The following is a 21,103-nucleotide window of genomic DNA, read 5'->3' as shown; positions in this document are numbered from 1 at the left end:
ATTTGAGATTCATTGCTGATTTTATAGATGTAGTGTTTAATACTTTTGGACAATATCTGCTGATCATACTCTCAAGTTTATAGAATGCTAAATCATTATCAATGTGGTCACTTTAAAGTATATACATTAGGGGCGCCTGGGTGCCTCAGTCAGTTAAGCCTCTGACTTTGGCTCAGGTCATGATCTCAAGGTCCGTGAGTTCAAGCCCCGCGTCAGGCTCTGTGCTGACCGCTCAGAGCCTGGAGCCTGTTTCAGGTTCTGTGTCTCCCTCTCTCTCTGACCCTCCCCCATTCATGCTCTGTCTCTCTCTGTCTCAAAAATAAATAAGCGTTAAAATTTTTTTTTAAATAAAGTATATACTTTACTTTTAATTTGGGGAATCAAAAATCTATTTAATTAATTTTTTTCTAATACTGTTTGCAATTTAAATGGGGAAGTAAATTGGCAATTTTGTTTGAAATGTCTAGTAAGTTCAGAATAGGATAACTAAACATCTGTGTATTAAAAACTGTATGCTAAAAATTCAGATAGGTGAATTATTTGTAAGAGTAGCAGAGTATAGAGAAAGAACACTATAATAATTTTATAAAACCTTTACCCCTTGGAATTTTTCCCAACATTAACATGCCAACTTAAACTTAGGGCTGTTATTCTTTTTTTCTCATTCATCAAATCACTAATAAATATGCCATTTCTTAATTAAAAAGTCTAAAGTATATGACTTTATTTATAACAGACAAATATAATATTTGAGAGGAATAGCTTTTCAAAGCATGAAATTCCTTAGAGATAGGGCAACTAGGACAAATAAACCTCTTACTTTTTTGGATGAATTTACTGCTTCAATCAATTGAATTCATTTACCTTAAAAAAAAAAAGAAACTCTGGTAAAGGGTAAACAGTTTAGCTCATTTTACGTTGAGAAGTTTACAAAAGCCATCATGCTGGGCTACAAAGAAACATTTAATTTAGTGAAAAAGCAAAACAGAAATCATCTTCACCAACAATTACTGCAATTTTCATTGAAATATTGGAGAAGTTTTTTGAAATAATTTTTTATTTTTTTAACATTTATTTATTTTTGAGACAGAGAGAGACAGAGCATGAACGGGGGAGGGGCAGAGAGAGAGAGGGAGACACAGAACCGGAAGCAGGCTCCAGGCTCTGAGCCATCAGCCCAGAGCCCGACGCGGGGCTCGAACTCACGGACCGTGAGATCGTGACCTGAGCCGAAGTCGGACGCCCAACCGACCGAGCCACCCAGGCGCCCCCCCCTTTTTTTTTTTTTTTTTTTTTTATAGGATAAATGTGTATCCCTGCCATGGTTAGGCAATGCAATAGAATGTTGTGCAGAGAAAATCCACTGGCCTTTTAATTGTGGAAATGGGCTGTATATTCTCCAGAAATGTATCTGTAAAATACAAAAAGTAAAGCTAAAGGACTACCTATGTCAAACAAGTTAGAGACATATTCATTTGCTCTTTAAATCATTTACAACTGGCGATTCTCATGATTGTAATGTGTCATTTGCAATTATAGTCAGCTTTTTCATTAGGTTTTCAGACTTAATTTCAGAAAATGAATTCATATTTAAATCTCCGAGCACCTGGTCTATGACTAAACCACACATCAATACAAACTATTGGACTGTTTGACGTGAGAAACATGCTTCTGGATTTAGTTGGCATTTTGTGACTGTGGGTGCTAATTGTTAAATGGCGTGGCTGCCTTGATTCACTGACAATGCGTCAATGTATTTAAATGTTCTTTTTAGCTACATATATCTTACTATGTATTGGGTATGAGTTTTTCAAGGTGTTCTAAAGTTTAAACAAGGTAGAATTTTACAGAGTAACTTAAAATACTTTAGGAACAGGTATCTTGGGTCCACTGTTCTAAATTTATTTGATCATTTTTGTAGGGACTTCAGATGCAAAAATTTGGATGAAAAAGTCAGTGGAAAGATCTTTGAGACGTCTTACAAGAAACAATAGAATATTGGTTTTGAATGGTTACGATTAAAGATACATGTGATTTGTTCATCAACAAATCAATAGCTTCTGTTTCCATTTATAGCATCTATAATTTCAGTTCTCTAAAGAAAAATATACACCTATTTCCACAATTGATATATTGATTAAAGGAGTAAGACAATGATGTTTTTAAACACCTTCTAGCAGGTAGTAGCATTAGTAGCATAAGGTAGATCTTATTTTTACTAGAGTACTATTTATAGCTGTCTAGACATAACCATAAAAAATACTTTCAAATGTTCTTCTTCTGAACTGTTCCTTTATTCATCGCCCTTCCTATTCAACATGTGGTTCCAGGCTTCACAGCTCACCATCACTGGGAAGCTTATAAGAAATGCAGAATTTCGGGCCTTCTCAAAGACTTATGGAGTTAAAATATGCATTTTAAAGAAGATTCTTAGGTGATTCATATGAGCATTAAAGTTCAAATAACACTGATGTAGACTACCTTCATACTGTAACAGAAGGAATCTTCATATTGATGAATTTGGGGGTAATGGTGAAGTGTTCTGGAGCCAATGGCCAAGAAAAAATACTGAAGACATCTTTGGTGCAAAAAGGTTATTTTATTAAAGCACGGGGACAGGACCTGTGGGGCAGGAAGAGCTGCACTGTGGTTGTGACAGGTAACTTATTATATACCCTCAGGTTGGGAGGGGGTTAGGGATAGAATAAGTCTCTAAGGTATTTTGGAAGCAAGGTTTCCAGGACCTTGTGGGGCTAGCTGTTGCTAGAGAAATGCCATTTATCACCTTTTAGTAAAACTTGAGTCATGAGACCCTTCAGATGTATATCAGGGGCCATAAGCTTGGAGTATGATTGCCAGCATACATCTTGGGGGAGTTGAGATACAGAAAGTTTCCAAAGGAATTTTTATATGTTAAAGTAGACTTGCAAGTTCCTGGAGGGTCAAGATAATGTTAAGGCAAGATTCTCTTTTGCCCCCAGCAAAGTGTCATCATTGAGGCAGCTGAGCTCCTAGAGGGAGAACACTATTGGTGTCAAGGACTTATCAATGGGCTACAAGCAGTAAGGGAATTTAACTTTTCATTTGCCTTAGTTTCCCACATCACCTTGGCAAGCATTTAAACCCCTTTTCTTAAACTCAGAATGGATAAAGGACCTGAATGTGAGACAGGAAACCATCAAAACCTTAGAGGAGAAAGCAGGAAAAAACCTCTCTGACCTCAGCCGCAGCAATTTCTTACTTGACACATCTCCAAAGGCAAGGGAATTAAAAGCAGAAATAAACTATCAGGACCTCATGAAGATAAAAAGCTTCTGCACTGCAGAAGAAACAATCAACCAAACTAAAAGGCAACCAACGGAATGGGAAAAGATATTTGCAAATGACATATCAGACAAAGGGCTAGTATCCAAAATCTATAAAGAGCTCACCAAACTCCACACCCGAAAAACTAATAATCCAGTGAAGAAATGGGCAGAAAACATGAATAGGCACTTCTCTAAAGAAGACATCCAGATGACCAACAGGCACATGAAAAGATGCTCAACGTCGCTCCTCATCAGGGAAATACAAATCAAAACCACACTGAGATACCACTTCACGCCAGTCAGAGTGGCTAAAATGAACAAATCAGGAGACTAGATGCTGGTGAGGATATGGAGAAATGGGAACACTCTTGCACTGTTGGTGGGAATGCAAATTGGTGCAGCCACTCTGGAAAACAGTGGGGAGGTTCCTCAGAAAATTAAAGATAGACCTACCCTATGATGAATAGCACTGTTAGGAATTTACCCAAGGGATACAGGAGTGATGATACATAGGGGCACTTGTATCCCCATGTTTATAGCAGCACTTTCAACAATAGCCAAATTTTGGAAAGAGCCTAAATGTCCATCAACTGATGAATGGATAAAGAAATTGTGGTTTATATACACAATGGAATACTACTTGGCAATGAGAAAGAATGAAATATGGCTTTTTGTAGCAATGTGGATGGAACTGGAGAGTGTTATGCTAAGTGAAATAAGTCATACAGAGAAAGACAGATACCATACGTTTTCACTCTTATGTGGATCCTGAGACACTTAACAGAAGACCATGGTGGAGGGGAAAAAAAAAAAAAGGCTAGAGAGGGTGGGAGCCAAACCATAAGAGACTCTTAAAAACTGAGAACAAACAGGGTTGATGGGGGGGGGGGGTGGGAGGGATGAGTAGGTGATGGGCATTGAGGAGGGCACCTTTTGGGATGAGCAATGGGTGTTGTATGGAAACCAATTTGACAATAAATTTCATATTAAAAACAAAAACAAAAAACTTTTCTTTGTTCTTGGGTAGCCCAGAGTGTCTGAGGAATATCACACATATTCCACTGGGCGGGGGGGGGAGGGGGGGGTTGCTGTTAGCTTGTATTTTGTCCTCAGCTTGCCCCACTCTCCCTTATCAATGGACTTCTCAGCTTCCATAATCCTGTTAGTTGTTTTCTTTGGATACTGTAATACACAAGGTTTTCGGAAAAAGAACTGTAGAAAGGAAGGAGTAAAAGCTGGGGAAACAAGTTCACCCTTGGGAGAAAAACAAACAAACAAACAAACAAAAAAAAAACCCAAGAGATGACTGAAGATAATGGGAGTAAAGGTAGATGAAATGGTTATTTAAAGAAATTCTGCAGATGTTCCTATAGGACTGGGCGCTAATGTCTATGGTAAATTAAGGGAAATGCAGAATAAAGGTTAACTACAGAGTTTTAATCCTGCTTGAGGAAAAAGGTCAGGCCAATACCAGAAATCAGAAAAAGCATCAGATTCAGTTTTGGACACATTGACATGAATTCACCAACACTGGGATATTTAGATGTCTGTGACCATAAAATAATGATGAAAGGGGGAAAAGATTTGACGGTGTATTTGAGAGTCATCACTACAGAAAACAAATAGATGAATCTGTGGACGTATATGAGATTCTAGCGGGCCTGAAGGGGAGGAGTTAAAATACATTTTACTCTTCCTTTGACATTTTCTGCCTATGATGTTATCAGCATCCCCATCAAAATTCTCCTTGATTATGAACTTTAATTCATCTATTTATGGAATTATTTCTTTTTTGCACAGTGAAGCAAGTTGCTAAAAGCAAGCTTTTCTCACTTTGATAAATGTGACGGAACAGCTAAGTACTCCGATACCCATTCCCTCCTTTCTCTTAAGTATAGAACTTTACTTCTGGCTCTAATAAGTTCCTCCCTTGTTCCCATAAAGAGTTTCTCCAACTTGCTTTGCACCTCTCGCTATCGTATAATAGTTTTTATCAACAAGATAAAGGCAGAAGTTTCGAGAAGCCCTTCCAAGAGAGCTCATCAATTCCACGTGAACCTCTGGTGTTTTGTGTTCTTACTTTAGAAGAAACACCAGCTTAAAGGCTGAATCTCTAGCAGACATGTTGCAAGTGTGAAAATAAGACTCATACCAAAAGGATGGAAACAAAAGGCATCAGGAAGGAAGAAGTGGCTTGCTCTGAAATCCAGTCGGAGCCATAACATCAGTCCCAGATTTCTTTTCTTAAAAAGTTCCTATAAGTGAAAACAACTTTAAAATTTGTTTAAAGCATTGCTTGGGGGTTCATTGCTTCTCTCGCCCAAATGCAATTCTTAACTCATTAGTTCAATTAGTTCATTGTGTCTTGACCCAGTTTTAGTCAATCTGAATGATTTTATATCATCACTGGCAAGAAAGAAAGAAAGAAATCTTTCTTAAGGAAAAGAAATCTTTTCCTTTTAAGGGAAAGAAATTTTAGTGTAGATGATGGTGAGTTTCCTAATCCATGCAGCTTAACAATATATGTTAAACAAGGGGTAGATTTCAAAGGAAGATTTGGTTTTTAGATGACAGGTTTATTTATCACTTTAATATTACTTCAGCTTTCTGTTCCAATTGTCTTACGTTGATAGGAGCTAGCATGAATTCCATGTTAGCAACCATAGCATCAATCATAGGTACCAGCTGAGAAAGCATAACATCCTAAAGACCCTGGATTGCATATTCCTATCATGCTGGTCTAGTGCAGTGTGAAATGCATGCTGATCCAAAAGGGGATGATAAAAAGCAACATGATTAACTAGTGATTTATATCCTTTGAGATAGACAGCATATAGAAAATAGTGACTAATGGAGGATCTAGTGGGACTGAGAAACATTATATTAAAAATAGAAACCCTGATTACCTTATCCTATGTAATTCATCATTCTTGCCCTCATCTCTTATCTCCCCTTCTCCCTGCACAATAATCAGTGATGCAAAAAAAAAAAAATTACACCACATACTCTTAGGACAACTCCAATTGCTACTCTTAAGGAATATCTAAAATCCGTCAAAGCGGACTTTGCAAATGATGACATTATAAAAATATTCAAATTGAATAACGTATTTGCCTTATCCATTCAAAAATCCAAGGGAAACAAGATGGAGAGCTGGTTTATTAATGTTTCATGGGATCCAGGCTGCAAAAAAAAAAAAAAAAAAAGACACAACCTTTATAAAATATTTGAAGAGAAGCTTAGAATCATCGCAGAAACTTCTGGTTGCCTGACCAGTAGATATTTACTTCTTTGCTGGAAAAATCAAATTTTTGTGTTCATCCTTCACTAACTCAGTAGTTACCTGTCTCCAGCTCTGGGTTTCATACTCGATCAGTCGGAACCAATTACTTAGGTGCCATTCTTATTTCCAATGATGGATTTAGGCATTGACTTGTGAAGCAATTCTAGCCAATTAGATAAAAAGGCATGTTTCCCAGGAACCTCCAGGATAGGTTTCTATCATGTTCTTTTTTTTTCCCCTTCACATTTACTGTTCCTTTTCATTTCTGGGTGTGTTGGCTGGAACTGTTGCAGGTTCCTTGCATTTTGTGTGGAGTTAGCCTGGGAACAAGCCAATATGCTGAGTGGCATCACAGGTTCTCAAAGGTTCATTGGTCCTTCAGGAAATAATTTAGCAGCTAAACTCACAATCCTGGAGACTTCTACATCTAGCCCTTTATGTGATGGCAGGATGATTTCTTTCTTATATTTTAAGCCAAACAAGTAGGGTTTTCTGTGACTTGCTATTTGTTTGTAAAAACATTTAAGAAAATAAATATCAATTGATGTCTATCCTGGGCATGCCTAGTATTATTACAAATTTCTTGTTTATGCTTATCTAATTTTTAACATATTTTACATATTATTTAATATATATTATATAAATGAATATATTTTCCATTTTGTATCAACTAAAGGGAGATACAGAATATGCTGGGGTAAAATCCTCATTGGTGTTTTTAAATTGTGGTCACCTGAGTATTAATCCCTGAGGTTAAAACTTTAGATTTCTGGGCACTCTGCCATTATTATCTGTATTAGCATATTTAAAGATGATAACTAAAAATTTTAAATGAAAAAAAAAAAGATGCTTCCTTAGTTGTTTGAGAAACATTGATAGATATATACTCTTAAGTATTTCAAAATCTGAGCACCTTTGCATCTTCTCCATTAAATAAAAATCTTGTGACTTAAAAAAGAGAAAGAATCATGTATTGATAATTTTTACACATAAAAGTAGTTAATATTTTAAAAATTTAGATGAACTATTGTAGCCAGAACCCATCTTTATGTCAATGTATAAAGTATTAAAGAAGACTTTTTGAAAACGCAGTCTTCAATTCCATTTCCCACGCTGAAATATGATTAATGTTTAAATTTCCTTTCATGTCATTTATTTTTATTTTTTAAATAGGCTTCATGCCCAGTGTGGAGCTCAGTGTGGGGGGTTGAACTTATGACCCTGAGATCAAGATCTGAGCTGACACTGAGAGTCAGTCACTTAACTCACTGAGCCACACAGGCACCCCTTCTTTTCATATTATTTAATCATAATGTTTTGTGAAAGCAAATGATTATGTCCCTCTAATAATAAAATAAAAAGTATTTTTAAAATGTTAAAAAAATCTGAGGGCCCTGAGTGGCTCAGTTGGTTAAGCTTCTGATTCTTGATATTTGCTCAAGTTGTGATCTCAAGGTCATGAGAAGTCTTGATCTCAAGGTCATGAGATCCAGCCCCATGTCGAGCCTATGTTGGGCTTCGTACTAAGCATGGAGACTGCTTGGTATCCTCTCTCTCCCTCTCTCTCTGCCCCTTCCCCACTCGTGCTTTCTCTACCTCTCAAAATAAATAAACATTAAAAAATACAAAAATAAAATGTTAAAAATATCCAGTGGCATAAAATTGCCATAAAAGCCGTTTTTTAAAAATTCAAAATCTTATTTTAAAACTAAGTAATTTTATAAAAGTTAGCCCTCTTCAGTCCCAAAGATATGTCTCGCACTAAAACTCATGAACATAGCTAGTATCAGCATAAGTAGTGTTTAAGAATTTATTAATCTTACTCTTAACTACCTTAATCAACTCAATACACTTTCAAAAATTCCAAACAAATTGAATTCATACTATCTTTATAATAGATAAATGACATTAAAGTTTTCAAGTGTTTACATTGTTAGAAATGAGATCAATAATACAATTCCCGAAGGATATAGCATCCCATTTACAAGCACAAATGAATCAATTTTAATGACGGTTAATTCACAGAGGATTTAGATCACTGCAACTGTGTTGTTGCACCTGCTGGCTTCCTGAACTAATTGTAGAAGAAAATCCATTGTATTAAAAGAGGAAAAATGAAAATAATAGCAATGATCAAAGAAATGTGCTTTCTGCCTGGGAGTCAGACCCCACACCTGAACTTCATCATCTGCTTTTTGGTCTTGAGAGCTGACCCTGGGCACAGAGAATAAACTCACTGCCCTTGATGCAAACTTGAGAATTTATGTGCATTCCTCAGAGATACAGCTGCAGAGAGGATTTGAACATTTGCCATTCATAACATACTATGGTTAGTACTTGTAATCAAACCAGTTTAGCTGCTGAAGATTAAGGCCACCAAAGTCATTAAGAAAGATGCAAAGAAACAGAAATTTGGCACGTCAATAATACTCTCTGTCAAGATGTTCCACGGTAACGATTTGTTGTGATACAGCAACTACCGCATCACACCTTAGGATGTCTTTGTGAATCGGGTCTAAGGAGAATTTAATATGCAAATATGCCAACAGAATTGAGGATACAGCACATACCTAGTGCATAATGTTAAATATGCATGAAACATAATGTCTTCATGTTTAATTCTATTATAATTTGGGGAGTTATATTTGCACATTCAAATTTTACATTTCTACTTTTTTATTATTAACATACAGATGTGAGAGCAATTTTCTGTAGCTACAATAACGTAGCCTTTCAAGGCTTCTTCCCTAACAAAGATGAAGTTATTATTATGGGATATAACTGAAGTAGCCACCTTTCTCTTGATTCGTTAGCACATAATATGAATTTCTCTTAATATTTTTATCAAAATTATTTATGCACAATATGTGCTTAACAATCCATAGTGATAAGTCAAAATATAAAAGGGCATTTTACCATAAACATAAAAAGGTATTCAACTTATTTCAAGGTACATTAATAATTTATTTAAGGCCATCTTCATAAAGTTAGGAAACTAGCTTATTTCTATTGTTCTGTAAGATGAGTTCTCTATTTATTAGCATTTTTAAATTGGGTGGTATTGTAGGGTTTTTAATGGAAATATGCAACTAGAATTAATATATTTTTAATTAGTGTACTTATTTTTCTCATGTCCAAAATAAGAGATTAGTCTTGTTCCTTATGGAAACATGATACATGTTCCCTGAGGAAACTTCTAGAGATCAGTTACACTCTGGCACATACTGCCACATAGTAGCATAAAAGAAAAAATATTGTTGATCAATCAATTATTTTGTGAATGATCATAAGTGACCATTCACTTTGGTTCTTAATTATAGGCTGCTGATATCCAGATATTCCTTTATTATTCCAATTTAAATACCAAGTTGATAAGCAAAACGTTTAAGATAAACCATGTCCCTTAAAAAAATACTGTAGAGCTATTGGTGATGAAATCGAGATGAAAACATAATTTTACACATCAAAAGCCTGATTAACATAAGATGTATAGAACAGCTAGCCAACCTCAGCCTACAGATCAACTCATAAATCAACATAGACTATTTTTACTAGAATCACTAACATCAGTGCAGTTGTGAATTTAACATTGATTTACTTATTTTTTTTTTATTTCAAATATGACAACCACCAACCCTTGGGTTTCCGATTTATGAGGCAGCTGAACATAGTCACCAGAAATTCACAGCAAATGTATCAAAGTTCTCAGTCCACCACAAACACATTTTTCTTCCTTCTGTACCTGTTATTCTTTAGGGTAACCCATTCAGGTCTCTCAACCCCAGCTCCTGTTCCCTGAAGACCAAACCTTTCCATTCCCATCCAGATTTTCAATGACAATTTTATTTTTTTTCTCCCATTAAACTTCCCTCATGTCCCAGCTAATGCTGGTTTGTTGTTGTTGGTTTTTTTTTTTTCTAAGCTCTAGTACATATTGTTTGTACCTCAGCTTTTGGCAGAAAATTTATACTTTCATCAGTATTACCAACTCACGGAAATAGAACTAAGCACCTGCTGTGAGTCAGAGATTTGAGATCATTTCCCACCCCCTGGCTACATACTGTTTCAGCCTAAGGATGGTAGGATGCACAGTGGGCATGGGGCTATTCACCCCTATCTTAGATACCCTGGCCCTTAGATATCTTGATACACTGGCCTTACCATGCTCAACACGCACACATGTGCACACACATGCATGCATGCATATTTACTATTGTCCCCACCTCTCCAAATGTTGGGTTCATGGGTGAGGATTAGAAATTACACATTCTCACATGGCAGGCAATGTAGAAGCTAGCATTGGCTTAGTGGCTGATTTCAGCTTTTTCTTTTTTCAAAGGCCCTTTTATAGCTTCCCTAGATCCCTCATTTGCCAAAATTCCAACTAATAGTCTTTTGATAAGGAAGCTACTTTTTTCAAGTCTGGCTGTTTACAATTCTCCTTCTACAAAGACTCTTTCTGATACAGCACACTTATAGAGCACCTCCAACCAAACCACACTCCCTCTCTCCTTAAGCCTCTTGATCGCTTATTCATTTTTGCTCTCATGATAGGATAAGAGTGCCAACACTAAATTTAGCATTTATTTGCAATTCTTTGCAATAGGTTGATTCAGCAGGCCATACCTTTTTTCTTCAGTGCCTGAAAGCTGCCAGCACCAGGAATATATTATAAAACAAAGGAGAAATCAAATCATGCCCTCATTGAGCTTAGACATTTTAAAAATAAAAGTTAAATACATCATGTGCCACATGGCAATAAATGCTAAGGAGGGAAAGTAAGCAGGAAAGACAACGATAAGATGTGTATTTCCATGGGTGGGTGCAGTTGAAATTTTAGACAGAGGTGTCCAGGGCCAGCCTCTCTGAGAACATGACTTTTGAGTAGAGACCTAATGAGGAGAGAGAATGAGTGTTGGTGATAAGGGAGAAGATCTTTGCAGACAGACGATAGTATGTTCAAAGTGCCCTGAGGTAAGAACATGCCTGGATGTTCAAGGAATCTTGCAGAGGCCAGTGTCAACGCAGTGGAATAAATGAGATAAGGAGGTGGGGAAAATTAAAGTGGTGGTGTTGAGAAGTACCCTTTGCTATTAGGAGGCCTTTTGGACTCTATTTTATCCTGAATATAACAGGAGACCACTGGAGGGCTCTGAGCAAAGGATGAAAATGATCCTGTTTACGCTTGAACACGGCACTATGATTGCTGTGTTGATAGTACCCTGAAGAGGGCAGAGGGAGGAATAGGGACACCAGCTATCAGACTCTTGCAATAATTTTGAAGAGAGACAATGTGACTTGTACCGAGATGGTGACAAGTGAGTTGATGAGAAGTCAAGTTTGGGGTATGTTTTAAATGTGGAGTCAATCTGATTCACTGAAAATAGACATATATGAATGAGAAGAGTCAAGGATGACACAAAGGTTTGTGACTTCAGGAAGTAGAGTAACAGAGTAAGCAGCAGGTGAACTTCACAGATTGCAGGCGCGTACTTGGAGGGGAGGAAGTATGGGAAAACATGTAGTCTGGAAATCAACAGATAATTCTGCATCTCAAATGCTCTCCACCACCAAGTGTTACTATTTGTTCTCAGGTTTATAACCACAATACAGAATTGTGATCATAATTTTTTTTAAGTTTTATTTATTTGGAGATACAGAGAGGGTGAGGAGGGGCAGCGAGAAAGGGACAGAGAATCCCAAGCATGTTCCGCATGGTCAGTGCAGAGCACAGTCAGTGCCTGGCTCAAACTCAGGAACCATGAGATCATGACCTGAGCCGAAGTCTAATGCTTAACTGACTGGGCCACGCAGGAGCTCTGTGATCATAAATGTTCTGATACAACTTTGTTCCTTGTATGTTTTTAATTTGATCCTAAACTAAAAGAAAATCTAAGATTGATATTCTTTACCCTTAGTTTAACAGATTAGGAAGAGGAAACTCTAAAATGTTATGGCTATTTTGTCCTTTCCAGTAACAGATTAAACTGCTTACTTTATGTCCCTTAGTGACAGCATAAATAGTAAAAATCAAAGTGTTTATTAACAATCAAGCCATTTTTGAGACTCAAAAACCTTTTGAAAAAAGCAAAACTCATGTTCTACCTTCTTCTCTTTTAACTAAGATTTTTTAAAAAAAAATCTGGATCACAAGTGCTTCTACATATCTAGAAATGTACAGAAATTTTATTTTTATATACACCAAAACAGTGATTCAGCAGTTGCTCCCAATTGTCTCAGATTAAAAAAAAAATTTTTGTTTGTTTTCTTTTGTTTTTTCTTGTGAGTTACACTTAAAATTTTCTTTTACCTAATATAAGCTAAACATCCAAGAAAATCTTTACTATTTTACGTTCTATATTAATAAGCCTTTGATTCACAGCGTTTAAAACTCAGTAGTTTTCATTATATTCTCATGCATAGCAAGTGAGGGAAATGGCTTAATCTGCAGCTGGACTGTGTGGGGCTGGGCCGGGCCAGAGTTTTGTCTTCTCATTCTAGGACCTAGGATGAAGGAGAAGCTCCTCTATTGATCAAGCTATTCTTCTGGGTGAGGGCAGAAGCTAGAAGTGGTGGGGGGAGGCAGACCTGAACCACACAAGTACATTCGCAGCTGTAATCTCAATGTGACTTATGACATGTTTATCCACATTTCATTGAGCAATTCAAGTTATATGACCAAACCTGAAGTTAATGGGGCAGAAAATGTGCTCCCCCAGCAAAGCATGGCAAGAGTGGTAAATGTGATCCAATTGCACATTTTATTTTAAAAATATTTTACTTTTATAATGTAGGTTTGTCTTCCTGGCTATAAATAAAATCAACTTTTTCTATCTAACCTCAGTTTTTGCAGGTCTAAATCAGGATAATAAGACATACCTGGACAACATTTCTGAAGATAAAATGAAAGTACACATACCAATATCCCAGTTACAAATCAAACATCTTGAAAGTGTTTTTTTTTTTTTTCTCTTGTTTTGGAGGTATCCAGTCTTTGGATATTTTATGCATGAAAAAATGATCACGTTAATTCCCTATTAATGACTGTTGTTACAGATAAAAAATTGTGTGAGCATTGTCATATGTGCAGTAGAACAATTGAATGGTGTTATAGTTGTTATAGATTGTGCTTCTATGACATAGCTGTATGTAGAAATGTACTATAGGGCACCTGGGTGCCTCAGTCAGTTAAGCATCTGACTCTTGATTTTGGCTCAGGTCAGGATCTCACAGTTCATTGGATAGTCCCTCGTCAGGCTCCACGCCAACAACATGGAGCCTGCTTGGGATGCTTTCTCTCCCCCTCTCTCTGCCTGTCCCCTGCTCATAAACACATGCTATCTCTCTCAAAGTAAACATTTAAAAAGTAAATAAATAAAATCAACCCAGAAAGTCAAATCTACAATACCAATCTCTCTTACTGAGTATGCACATCCATCTCCTAATTACCTCGTGCTCTAAAATCAAATTAACGTATTAAAAATCAATTACTTTTCAATCACATACTGATTGAATTCATACTGAACGAGTTGGTAGAGGCCCACGTCTGTTTTATTTGCTTCAGTAGTTGCTGTTGTTATTTTGATGCTATTAACTTGTAGCATGCTCCAGCAGACGGAATCTCCTCAAGTCATGAAGATCTTAGGCGCTTTGTCTGCCCAGGAATAGTTTCATGTCTCCATGGTTGTTGAGAGATTTTTCACAAAGACAAAAGACCACAGAAGGCCACACAGGAAATGAATTATTGAATTTTATAAAATAAAATAGCTCAAAAAAGCTTGATTTGACCGAGTGGGGGCAGGGGAGAGAAAGGGAGAGAGAATGCTGCACTGTCAGCACAGAGCCTGGTGCAGGACTCGAGCCCACAAAACGTGAGATCATGGCTTGGGACGGAATGACAGAATCATGAGTCAGCTGCCCAACCAACTGAGCCAGGGCCCCAGGAATCTCTTGATATTCTTCTGTAATTCTAGAGAATAGATTCTTGCCATTCTGAGAGATAATCCTGAGAGTGTTCTATCTCTGAGATAAAGAAAAAACCAAGATCATGCCAGGGGATAAAATCATGTATTTTAGAATGAGCACAATTACATTATTTTAGGTACTACTGGGACAGGAAAAAAGTTACTGGAGCATGAGACAGAACTGAATTCTTTGGATATGAGAGGGATAAATTGAGTTCATGACCCATCAGTTTGAAAAACAGTGTTTTAAATAATTTGTTTCACTTTTTGGTGAATAGAGAAACAAAAACTGGTTTAGAGAGAAACATGAATGTATGAAATGATATTTGCTTTCAGTAAGGGCTGAAGACTCAGTTTTAGAGTTTATACAACCCGAAGTTCTACTCCAACCATATGGCAGAACTATTTTCCAGGCCCATAAGCACAAACTGCTGAGCTGGGTGCAACCAGCTCAGTTTGTGTCACAGACACCGCACAAGGTGCCTTGTCTTGGGAAGCTCTGCTCCTACGGTGGTTGAAAAGGCACGAGGGGAGGGGTGCCATTTCTTGGCATCTCCAGTTTATTTTTTACTTTTTTGTTTTTTTTAATGTTTGTTTATTTTTGAGAGACAGAGAGCATGAGTGCATAAGCAGGGGAGGGGCAGAGAGAGAGAGAGAGAGAGAATCTGAAGCAGGCTCCAGGCTCTGAGCTGTCCGCACAGAGCCCTATGAGGGGCTCGAACGCACGAGCCATGGGATCATGACTTGAGCCGAAGTAAGACGCTTAACCAACTGAGCCACCCAAGAGCCCTACTGGCATCTCCAGTTTAATGAATAAAAGGCTCACGTGGGATTTCTGATTGTTGGAGCTCATTTCACATGGCTGAGTACTGATGGATAGAAAGCCTAGTTAGATGAGGTTCTATCTCAGGCAGGGACGGATTCTCAATATGATCAGTTTCACCAACAACACAGGAAGCATTTCTAAACCTTGTAGAGCACCATTAAGGGTGACTGATATCAGTATCATATAATTCAGAAAATCTTCCCTATATTTATAGATCTTTACAAAATGACATTCCCCAGTCTGGAAATATACAAGAAAACCACAAAATTAACTAGTAAAATATAATACAGCATAATATATTGGATTTGGCTGAAGGATTTAATCCTGTGTACAATGTTACTCATTTCCCATTGATATTTTCAATGCAAGCATTTTATGATCCTTTACTTTACTTCCCTTCACAGAAACTACATCTTTTATAAATTGAAGCTTTGTGGCCACCCTGTGCTGAGCAAGTATATCAGTGCATTTTTCTAATAGTATTTGTTCATTTTGTGTCTCTGTGCCACATTATGGTAATTCTCACAATATTTCAAACTTGGTCATTATTATTACATTTGTTAGGTTATCTGTGATCAGTGATTATTACTCGCTGAAAGCTCAGACGATGGTTAGCATTTTTTGGAAATAAAGTATTTTAAATTAAGATCTATACATTTTTTTCAGACATGCTATTGCACACTTAGTGGAGTAGAGTGTAGCAAGGACATAACTTTTATATGCACTGCGAAACCAAAAAATTCACTTGTCTTGTTTAATGTCGATATTCAGTTGGTGTTCTGGAACCAAACCTGCAAAGCTCTAAGGTATGCCTGGAATTCATTCTAGTTAATGCTGTTTTAGACAATGGGAGACAGCCCAATTTAAAGTGTGATAAGTACAACATATTTCCCTGATGACATGTATTATGCCATCCTAAATGACACAATACATCTGCCAAATCAATTATGTTTACCTGAGACATGCATAACAAATGAAAACAACTTTGCACTCTAAAAACGTGTTTACTCCTTTTCCACTTTACAAATTATAACCTCTGTTAAGACATTTGTTTCATCTTGATAGTTTTAGCATCAATTACTTTTAGAGAGAATGTGGTAATGATTGTAAATAATTGTACAATGAGAAAGGAAATTACGTATGAGATTATTATAGAGTCTCATATCACTCTGTGATGTATAAAACTGACCATGTGCTGTGTGTAAAAGGTAGTTTAAATTATATCTGATAAAACATAAGCAATCCATATCTTCCTGATGTTTAGATGCCCCCATACTCTACAGGGGCCTGATCAAAGAAAGCAAGTTTTTTTTCACTCTAAGTTTAAAACCAAAGGAATTCATTCTTCTGTAGCAGATAAGATAAGAAAATTTAGATTTCCTCTCCAAGTGTAAACCCATTACTAGGGAAGGAAATTTTTAGCACAAAGCTCTACAGAATGGTAGACTCCCTTGTTAAAAAAAAAAATAAAATGGTAAGATAAAATACAAATGAGATAATAAGGAGGGAACGGGCCATCAGTTAATTACAGTTTTGTCCTCTCAGCAAATTTTTACCCATGATGAGACTTGGCATTTATGTTCAATATCCAAGATTACTTTTCAAATCCCTCTTCCTTTGCTTCCATTTATCAGTCCTTATTAGAATCAAAACTTACCTCCTAATTCTTCAGCTAATGGTCTTCTCAAGCAAAAGGTTTTACTACATTAGTGAGGTCTGAGTGTATCTACACTGGAGAAACATCAAAATAGACTGTCCCATTCAACAAAACACTGTTTTAGGGGAGTAGGAAATAATAAATTGTTGTGAAAAGGAAACAATTATTTACTGTGTTTTTTATACCTTACGTTGTAGATTATATATTATACATAATATATATATAATTCTCTTCTCTGAAAAGAGAAGACCACAAAAGAACTGTGGTTCTGGGACTTGAGATGTTCTCAAACGGAGATGTCACTAGGAAAACTTTTATTGATGGAAATACGTGCGGATCTCTTTATGTGAATCTACCAGTTTTTCCCCATTAAAAGTCAATTCACAGTGAATACATCGTTATGAATAAATATTTATATCTTCTCTGTGAAGCTCCATGTAATATTAACTAACCTCCTAAGAAAATTTAATGGTCTGCCAGCTGTCCACTCTATCACATTCTTAAATGCTTCATCTGGGGGTGTTACAACCACCATAACAATATAGAAATGTTACCTTTGGCTTTCATATATTTCTAAGTTGTGTAATCTGTGTACAAAGTTTTTAAAAAAGTTTCCCCATCACCATCATGAGGGTATCCTGTGATAGAAGAAGGTTAAGTCAGAAAACCTTGAACTACTTTTAGCAAATGTGCTTTGGTGTACTGAATCTTCTACAATATGGTGCAACAGAATCTGGGTAATATCAACGGGAAACATCCAATATGGTGAAATAAATGGACCACACTACTGGATCAGTAATTGTGGTAGGAGGAGAGTACCGAGACTCTCAATGACTCCTTCATGGCACTGCTCTATAATTACACGCATTATTCTCCTTTTCAGCTAGATATTTAAAATATGTACACACAAACACACAACAACCAAACTAAGGCTTACTAATTGGAAGTTTAAGCTTAATATTGGCTTTGATATTTTTGTCACATACAGTTTGTACTCTTTAAAAATGTTAGAGAAATACAGACAATGTGGAAAAACTCATAAATAAAGAGAAATAGTCTCAGACTACTCTCACTTCTATCACTTTTGAATAAATCAGGGCTGTCTCACAAATGGTCTCTTAGAAGTTTTACCTGCATTTTTATGGAAACCTAATTAGTGTCAAACAGCTGAAAAGGTGAATATCTGTAAAATGTAGGAAAATGACTTTGGTGTATTTATTCTCATATTTTGAGGACAAATAAATTTCTAGAAAGTAATTTTATATATTCTGGTTTAATATCTGACTATATTTCAGGATTTTCATGTCTCATGTTGGTCTTTATATCTCAGCCTCAAAATCATAAACATGAATTAGAGTCAGAACATTTTCCCAGTTCCTGTCCTTGATAATGAGTAGTGTCTATTACTTTCCAGGCTTCTTCCTTCCCTTGGAAAGGAAAATGCTCTCAGACATTCTTTCTTTTCCTTTAATACTGATTTAATTAGGCCAAAGAGAGATAAGTTGGAGTCTTTGTACACTGTCCTAATCAGTTTCTTCTATGCACTTTTATTTCAATTCTGCTCTACACTTCTTCTTATCCACAACTTTTAGGGATGTTTCTAACCCAATCTTGACTAATGGATGCTTAGGGTCCACCCCTGTATCATTTACTCCAGTCTAATTTTCCACTGGTTATGTGGCCATTGCTAGGCATCATGGACAACTCTTTTTGCCTTCAAATCTGACACTACCTGTATGAGTCTTGTTTTCCTTATTCTACCATAATTTGTGATGGAGCTGTGGACCAACTATGTCTTCTACTCTGGCCGCTTTCTCTTGACATGACCTCTATTTTCTGACAATACGGAACTCCTGCTGGTGAGTTCTAGCCTCCATGTGATTGTAGCTTCTTAGGTCAGTTGAGTTCACCAAATATTGTTAAGCATTTAGAAAGTGCCCAGTGCTAAATGTAAGGGAAACAGGGACAAATAAGACACCATCCCACTTATTAAGGGACTACTAATTTGACTGTGAGGAAGAAAGGAAATTGCAAATCAATGTAAGTGCCACTTAATAGTACTGATGATTTCACTATTGCTTCTACTCCAGTGTGTTCCAACCCTCATCTTTACTGTCCCACAATCTACAGAGAGTTATTGTGGACAATCTGGACTACAAGAATTACTTATACATGAACAAAAAGAGGTCCTGGCCTCTGATCTCTCCCACAGATCATCAGTGTCTCATCTTCTACTGCTTCCCTCTTGTAAATCCTACACGGTATTGACCGCATGTGCTCTGCCTAAATGTAGAAGTGACTAGGCTCTAAAGAGTAAAATGGACTTTTCTTTTTTGCACAAGTCTCTTTTGACATGCTTTCTTCATGTAATAAATCAACAAATTTTCATCTGGCTCTTTACAAACACTAAAGTCCATGAGAAGATCCACATTTTATAGAAACAAAACAGAAATTCAAAATTGATAACTTCCGAATTGCTAAATATCCCTTTGTGGACATTAGAGATTCATACTTCTTACTTAGCGTGTGTGTCATAGTGGTGGTAGTGGGGTGACCTTTCCAAATATTTTCCTCACTTCTAGAATAAAACTAGAAAACATACAATGCCACAAAGGGCAGACGTCACATTTTAATTAGTATCCAAAGCATATAGCATATAGCATCTTTAATTTTTTTCAGCATAGTAAAATAGCATCAGATAACTTCTTCATTATCTATAATTTACCCTCAAATAGCAAACTTGTATTCAAGTCAGGACATTTCTTCAGTTCCTGGTTCTCAGTATATCTATTATACTTTCCACACAACAATTATTGCTCATGAATTTTTATGAAAGCAACTTAACAATATATTATAACTGAGTCTGTATGCACACAGTGAATTGGGTAACGGTCACACTCACATATATAATGCAATTTATATAAATACTTCCACCTAAGGTACCTGACTATTTCAGGTCAATATTCTGGCTTGAGTTGCAAAGAATTTTCCAACACACTATTTGGCATGATCTTAGTCTTATCTAGCTTCAGAATGTCATGCTTTTAGGTACTTAATAATTAAATATGGATGATACAACACTCCCTGGTGTTAAAATGGTACACTGGACTGTAAAATTCACAATAAAGACACTAAAAGTTAAGGTGACAGTCAAGCCAGATGGCTTCTCTGATGTTCTAAAATACACCTGAAAGATTTTATTAATTTAATCACCATCTGGGATATAGTTGAAAATTAGCATCTATGGGCAGTTAAATCCAGATATAATCTGGAGGTGACAATGTGTTCTACTCCAACTTCTGCTATTTTTCTCTTTGGTGACACTGTGTGGAATCATTTTAGTTCTTCTTTCCCATGTGCGTGCTTAAATAGGATACCTGACTTCTGCCAGATGATATTGTTGAAAGCTCTTGAAATTGAAATGAGAAAACATTTATGTATATGTCCATAAGGTGATAATGGATTCTTACACAAATCCTAGATCATTGCGTCATGAAATCTACTAAGTTACATGGTCTCAAGAAGTAACATCAATTTGATTGCATCTTCACTGGCTTCTGAAAGTTTTAATATCAAATGTAATTTTCAAATAAATGAGAAAGGAATGATTTTCCAAAATAAGTGTATACCCAGAGAAGTGGATCAGACGTAATCTTTTAAATGACACTGCGTCCTTGGGCAACCAGGTCAACCTTCCTTAGTTGGAATTCAATTTCTCACCTGGGAATTTAAGGTAGTGTAGGTCCAGATGACATTCATGCTACTAGACCAGGGATTGGCAAAGTATGACCCCTGGGCCAAATCCAGTTCACAGCATATTTTTCTACTGCCCTAAGGTAAAAATTGCTTTGTTACATTTTAAAGGGTTATAGAAGACAAGTAAACAAATAAACATGTAAGTATTAAAAAGAAGAAGATCAAAGAGAGACTATATGCCAGCAAGGATATTTTCCTATCCTTGCATTTATTAGGTGTATTCTTCGCCACCTCAGATATTTACTACCTGGCTCTTGGTAGAAAGAAACCCCTACACTAGATTATGAATTACTATAGAGATTTGGTCTG

Source organism: Acinonyx jubatus, chromosome C2, assembly GCF_027475565.1.
Source record: "Acinonyx jubatus isolate Ajub_Pintada_27869175 chromosome C2, VMU_Ajub_asm_v1.0, whole genome shotgun sequence".
NCBI classification, from domain to species: domain Eukaryota; kingdom Metazoa; phylum Chordata; class Mammalia; order Carnivora; family Felidae; genus Acinonyx; species Acinonyx jubatus.
The sequence above is the reverse complement of the archived record's forward strand: the minus strand, read 5'-3'. Positions refer to the sequence as shown.